The sequence below is a fragment of the Desmodus rotundus genome, chromosome 7 (genome assembly GCF_022682495.2).
Source record: "Desmodus rotundus isolate HL8 chromosome 7, HLdesRot8A.1, whole genome shotgun sequence".
In the NCBI taxonomy this organism is placed as follows: Eukaryota; Metazoa; Chordata; class Mammalia; order Chiroptera; family Phyllostomidae; genus Desmodus; species Desmodus rotundus.
Window position 1 is genome coordinate 135,611,223 of NC_071393.1, and position 7,184 is coordinate 135,618,406.

General features: G+C 49.7%; 1 non-coding gene across 1 annotated transcript; it reads left to right on the plus strand.

Moving 5' to 3' along the window:
• Positions 1 to 4,922: 4,922 nt before the first annotated feature.
• Positions 4,923 to 4,996, plus strand: TRNAI-AAU (transfer RNA isoleucine (anticodon AAU)). The gene has a single exon. It is a non-coding gene; the product is annotated as a tRNA-Ile (tRNA).
• Positions 4,997 to 7,184: the final 2,188 nt, after the last annotated feature.

Genomic DNA, 7,184 nt, shown 5'->3' on the forward strand with positions numbered 1-7,184 from the left:
TGTCACCCTGGCAACGGTCAAGCCCTGAGCACCCAGAGGCCGCCTCCCGCACGTGCGCAAAACGGTCCGCCGGCGGCCGCCTTGCGTGACCCGGGTGGCGGGACTGTTGGGTCTCGTTGCTAAGCAACCTCCCTGGCAGCTTTAAAGCTTTTCAATGTAGGCGACGTTCGCCAAGATCGCTCTGCACAGCCCTCCTGAGAATTTATGGGTTTGAGACCTAAGTCCTTGATGGACGACAGCCTTGAGCTTTAACTGGGTTGGGGGCTCACTGAATAATTGTCAACTGCAGTCACATCCAACAACTGAGCGCCTACTAACTAGTCTGGCACGCAGCGGTCCATTTGTAAGTTTTTCTTTTTAACTCAAACGTTGAGCTGCAGGCACCGTCGCAGGCATTGAGGGTATAAAGGAGAGAGGTGTGGACAAGGTCCCCGACCTCTTGAGACTTACATTCTACCGTAAAGTTGAAGAAATTACTATAGGAATGAACTATTCATGCAAGTGTGATGACGGAGCAGACAGTGGCTTAGCCCTCGGGGACTGACAACGCAATAAAAACCATAATAATAACCATCTCTGTATCGGCCTAGCATTTTAGGAAGCTCCTTGTCTTTTATGTGCTTATTTCATCCTTACTACTCTGTAAGATCAAGGTATCCCTGGGGTTTTTTTTCCTATTAACTTTTGAAATTAAAGGAGTAAAATGTGTTTGTTGTACAAAAATCAAAGCGCAAAAGTATATAAAGTAAAATTTGAAATAATCCCTTCAAAGCACTTCCATCCTTCTCATGGTCCATCCTTCTCATGGCCCATCCTCCCCAGAGTTAACCTCGGACGACAGAGGGGTGGCATCTTTTTAGAATTTCTGAGGATGAATTTGGATTGATTTTCCCCATAACTGAAAATTATAGATATTCTTCGATAATTTTCTTTTTTCAATTAATAAATCCTAGTCATCTTTTAAAAAGACTTTATTTATTTTTAGACAGGGGAAGGGAGGGAGAAAGAGAGGGAGAAAAACACCAATTGCGGTTGCCTCTCATCAGCATCACCCGGCACCAGGGACCTGGACTTGGCAGGCATCCCAGTCATGTGCACTTTATTTTGCAGGCCAGCACTCAATCCACTGAACCACACCAGCTGGAGATAAATCCTACTCATTTCTAAAATGAGCACATATGGAGCTACCCTATGCTTTTTAAGTGCGTCATAATATTCCATAGTATTCAGATACTCTCAATTTTTAGTCACTCCCCTATTAATGTTTGTTTCCTATTTTTGCTATGACAAACGACACTTCAGAGAATGCCTGTGTGTAGATCTTAGAGCACACATGTAACTGTTTCTGTAGGAAATGATAGGTTGAAATGCATCTACTTTAAATGTGGAGTGACATTAAATCACTCTCCAAAAACACTGTATCAACACACACAGGTCTACATATGAATTCTCTTCTTTCCACGTTGCTTAGACGCTAAATATGATCCTCTTAGGTTGAGAAGCCATTCTGGAAAAGGTCGGAACACGAAATTTTATTTCATCACGGTTTCCAGCTCTCTCTTGTCCTTCCAGAACATGATTCGTCTCTTCTCCTCTTAACAGAAACCCCTCTTTCTAAGCACAGTACAAGGTTCTCTCTACAAATGATCCCTTAACACTTAGCTGGCCTCACCATCTTTCACCCAGACCTACCTTCCTGGGGTCCCATCTCAGCTAAGGGCAAAACCACTGCCCAGGTGTATCCCCAGCTGACGCTTCCTTCCTCACCATTCCCCCTATAGACTCCAGTTTCCCGCTCACCCCTCCTTCTTTTTCTACCCACCTCACCTCTTGCTCGTCCCAGCCTTCTCCTTCCAGCCCCACTGTGACCAAGTCTTTCCAAGTGCCCGTCACAAGATAAATCCAGATTCCTCAACCCATATGCAATCTCCCTCTACCTGAAATACTCACAGCCTAACCCTCGGCCCACCCCATTTTCTCACTTTCCCCTCTTCTCACACCTTGGCACCTAAAGTGATTTTGGTTCAGAAGGTCATTCTTGCCTCCTGGATGCCAGCAGCCTGATGTACATTCCATGCGCGAGAGATGCTTGAGAAATGGAACCACCATCTCCTTTTGTTCTAAAGTAAATCTTTATCAGGAAGTTGTACAGTAATGTGCAACATAGAAGCCATTTCTAAAGAGTCTTGTCCTGTTTGGTGTTCTGCCTATAATAGCAATTTTCTGGTTGTTGTTGCTAATATTACCATTGACATGGTCTTTCCCCTCCTGGCTGTGGAGCACCTACCACGGTGTTTGGCGCAGGCTGTGGGCTCGCTGACAAATTAATAGTGGTGGCTTGAGGTTTTTCTGCCTGACAAATTTCTCTTGGACTCGGGATAAAGGGGTCTGCACACCCTGGCCCTAACTCACTCACTTTGTAGGCTAGAGCTCAGCTTTTGAACTCTGCAGGAACACTGCCTAATTACAGCTACTTGCGGGTTTTTTGGCGCATTCTAGATCTCCTCCTCAGACAGTTGATCCCTGTCCCAGCATCGGCTTTTCGCTATTTTCCATCAGGCTACGTTTAGCAGACCATCTGTTTCCTTCTTAGGGGTGATGCGTCCGCTTAGACACCCTTCCACAAACCGTGATCGCCACCTACTATGTCTTCACTTCCGTACGAAGGTTCCAGTCTATAAACAGAACGATAAATTTTATAAGCTGCGTTTAAAGCAAATGGACCATTTACAATCCAAAGTTATCTTTCATGCGCAAAAGTCCCCCTCTCGAACATTTAAAAACTCGAATAACACTGTACCATTTAACTCTGCTCACGTATCTTTGAGTTTTCCCAGCTCAAAGAATGAAAATTATGAATCGTTTGTTTTGGAAGAGCAGTAAGACGGAGTGAGAACCGGCGGGAGAAGTCACAGCCGGAGTTGGGAGAACACCAGAGCTGCGAAAGCCCGGGCCCCGCAGCACCGCCCTCCGGGAGCAGCCCGGCGCCCGGGTGCGGAGCGCACTGCGTCGGTCTCGGGTGCCCCCTGCCGTCGGCCTTTAATCACTGCGTCTCTCGGACCGCAGGGGCCCCGCCGCCCCGCCCGCTCGGAAGGCGTGGATCGAAGGAGCTCTGGCCGCGGTGCGTTAGGGCTAGACCTCTAACGGACGATCGTCGCCTGAGCTTCATTTGTCACGCCTTCATCGCCACCTACTAAGCGCCAGTCACTGTTCTAGGTGCCCGTGATGCAAAATAGAGATCAGTGCGCCCCTGCAGTTCAAGAAATAAGCCCTGGAGGAAATAAAGGGATTCTGGTGGGGGTCGCGATTGTAAATTCAGGGGTCAGGGAAGCTTGCTGACATTGACGTGACTTTTACGCATTAGGACCTAGAGGGGATGAGGGAGGCGGCCTGGGGAGTGACGGGGGGAGAGGGGCCAGGAAGCAGGAACAGAAGCCGCACAGCCTGGTGAGCTAGGACCGGGAAGGAGGGTGGTGGGGCCGCTGGGGCTGGAGCAGAGGAAATGGGGGAAAGGGCGGGTTAGATGGGGTCTTTCTTCTTAAATTTTTTAAAAATTGTATTGATTGATTTTAGAGAAAGAGGGAGAAGGGGAGAGAGGGGGAGAAACATCGTCTGTTATTCCACTTACTTATATGCATTCTTTGGCTGACGCCTGGTATGCGCCCTGACCAGGGATCCACCTGCAACCTTGGTGCATACAAACGACGCTCTAACCAGCTGAGCTACCCGGCCAGGGCTAGATTGCGGGGCGCGGGGAGAGTTGTCTTTCGAATTGCTGCTACTTTTGGGTGTAGGGTTGCCCACAGGACTCCCAGTTAAAGTTGAATTTCAGATAAACAACTAATACCAGTTTAGTATAAGTATGTCCCAAATATTGCATAAGGCATACTTACATGAAATTACTTGCTAAACCTGGCAATCCGATCAGGGCCGGGCCAGAGAGAAGCGTTTGAACAGAGAAGTGACTTCGTCGTGCAATGTGAAGTGAGTTTGGAACTAGCTCATTCGTCCATCTGACTCCCATTCCAGGCAGTTCTCTAGGCTCTGAGCATTCAGGTGAAAGCGAACGGACAACCTGCCGGCCACCACCGGCAGCTCCCTCCGTCCAGATCTTCCCAACATTTATTATTATTATTAATTATTATTATTATTATTATTATTACTACTGCACACAGACCCTATTCCTTTGGAGTGAATACTGTCAGTTGCCCACCCAACAACTGGTTCATGATTTATTCACGTGCTAGTTAACGCGAGACAAAATGAAGACATTTTCCCGACACTAAAAAAGGGCGAGGAGACACGGAGGAACCATTTGAAATGATATTTGCAATTATTTAGGGATAGGCTTATGATAGAATATTAAGTACAAAAAGGAAGATTAAAAATTATATTCTTTTAAGCAAGGTTACATTGAATTCCAGATATAGATCTCTTTATCTGTACAGTGAAAAAAAAATTGGCAGGAAGGATGCCAAGACCCCAGTGGCGGTTATTGTTGGGCGGTGGGGACTTCGGTGGTTCTTTTGTCCTTTCTCGGGTTTTCTGTTATTTTCTAAGCTTTATTTAGCCATGCCAAAAGCTGTAGATACACGAACTTTCCAAGCTGCAAAGATTCTCGAATATTAAAAAAAAGCATTTAGATTCAATATTTGAAAACCTTTCCCCCGAGCTAAGGCTCCAAAGTGCGATTTGCATTTTCTCTATGAAAGCTTCCCATTCGCTCTAAGAAGCTGCCTCCCTTCTCCTAGAAATCTCCGGGGTCTCGGGTTTTTCTGCGGCTAAAGGGAACCAAGACAGGCACCGCGGAAGTCCAATGGGAACTGGCACCGCAGAATCAGCCTGAACGCACTTGGTTGGCTTGACGCCGCGCGCAGGCCTAGAGTCCTCATAGATGCACTGGCGGCATATTGACGCCAGCCGGCCGGTTAGCTCAGTTGGTTAGAGCGTGGTGCTAATAACGCCAAGGTCGCGGGTTCGATCCCCGTACGGGCCAGTGCGCTTTATTTTTCCCTTTCTAAATCCAATTAGTAGGCGCGTTACAAGTATTTTGAAAAATACTTTTTTTGAGAGCTGCAAGCCGCGTGCAAACGAGAGAGAGTCGCAGGATGATTCCGCACTCCGCCTCGAGGTTGTCTCAGACCGCCCGTGAGGAGAGTGGGCAGGTTCCTGCCCACGCGCGGTCACCCCACGTTCCGCGCGCCGCGGCCGCCCTGCGGGGCTTTTTTAGCACCCCCTGCGGGTGCTCTCGTGGGCTACCACCCGTTGCTTCCCAATGCAGGGCTTCCGAGGGCCCTCCAGTCTTCTGGAGTTCTTAGAGCGGAAAGCCAGGCTTGGAATTCATTCCCCCGCGCCAACGTTTACGGAGGGGCCGGGGGCAGCGCGGCAGGTGGAGACACCGAAGCCAGCCCCCGTGCAGCTAGCGCCCCCACGCTGAGCCAGGCGGTCTCGTTGTGGAAGCCTCTGGAAACCATTTTTGCTTTTCAGGGAGACCTTGGGCTTTTCTTCCTCGTGCGTCCGCAGTTTGCAGCCAATCGGCAGCTGGGTGAGTTTCTCACTCGCGTTCAGGTCTGCAGGTGTGGTCAAGCGTGTTTACTTGAACAACAGCCAGCTTTGTAGGGTCGGCGTCGTTTTATATCAGGGTCCAGCAAGGGCTCTAGCCACTTTTGAAAAATCTCCGGGGAGAACATCTACTACACCACTCATTCCTTTCTCAGACAGGTGTTGGCCCTGACTCAAGTTACAGCTCAGGCCGGCCGACCACGGGCATAAGGCCTTGGCCCGGGCTCGGGGTGTCGTGCAGGCGCCCCGGTGCTCACTGACGCCGGCGACCGGCCCGCTGTTCCCGTGAACGGTCGGTTAGGACAGCCTGGGCTGCTGACACCCGGACAGACTCCTGCAGGTCGCGTCTGTGTCAGGCTCCTTGTCACGTGCAGGGGTGACGCACAGAGGAGGAGGCAGCCGAGAGGGCTTCCCGCAGAATGCACGCTCCCCTGAACTAGGCCTCGAAGGGGTCCAGAATATGCCTCTGGGACAGAAAAAGCATTTTGAGCGGAAGGCGTTTGAGCTCCTGAACAGTCTTTTCTGCCGAAAGGCGGAGCCTTCCGAAAGAACTCAAAAGGATTCGACTGTTGTCAATCACCTTCCCTTGGGGGCCATCAGGGCGAACTGCCTCTTCGCAGGAGACGGCGCAGCGAACCAGGCACGGCCCGGAAGCCAGCCCACCTCCGCGCTACTCCGGTAGGGGCGTGTTCATCTGCCCCAGCAGTCGTGTGTTTCCCCGAGCGCCCTTCTCTCCTTCCCTCCCCCCACGAAGACAGTGCATGAGCCGCGCATTCAACCTGCCTCTGAGTCACATTTTCCTGTGAACTCTGGTAGGTACATTAATAAAAACACATCGTCAAATTTTTGTCTTTTCTCTTGTAAATTTTTCTTTTGTCCATTTAATTTGAAGACCCCTCCCCCCAAATAACTTAAATGGGTACAGGAAAAGTTTTCCCTCCCCAACATTTGAAAAGGTGACAAAATGGGGTCCTGGATGAGTCGGGGGACGTTCTTGGCTTAAGGGTCAGAGGGAACCTTTCTGACATCTCAGGATGGGAGGATGAGGAGGGCTTTCTTGTAAAACTTTATTGAAACAAATTCCACAATCTTACCTCCCTTCTGGCCAATCCTTAGTGAGGCCCCTAATATTAGCGCCCCTCTGAGAGCACAGTGAATTTACCACGGGTACCGATGATGGTGGTGGTGATGATGATGATGGTCCTGTGGAGAGAAAAATGATCGAAAGTCTTCCAGAGCCTTCTCTCCCACCAGCCTGGCCCTCAGCGTCCCCCTTTAGGGGTACGATGGCACTCATAACGTTATACTGCAAATGCCAGTTTTCTCCTTCTATTTCCTGCCAAAACTGATCTACGGAAGACAGGATATCCACCAGACGCTGAATAAGTGTTTGTTGACTTATGGACCTTCTCCTTCCTCTTTGGGGAGAAAAGCTGATACCGACCGATGCACACACCGGTAGCTACAGGACTCACAGAGCCAGGAGAGCAAACGGAGAGCAGAGTGGGAAATGCTGGGCTGAAGGAGAGGGGGCGGCAGAGCTGGGGACTGAATGTGCAGAAGGGTGGGAAGCTTCCTTAGCTGGTCCTCCCGTTCATTCATTCCTATTCATCCACCCATCA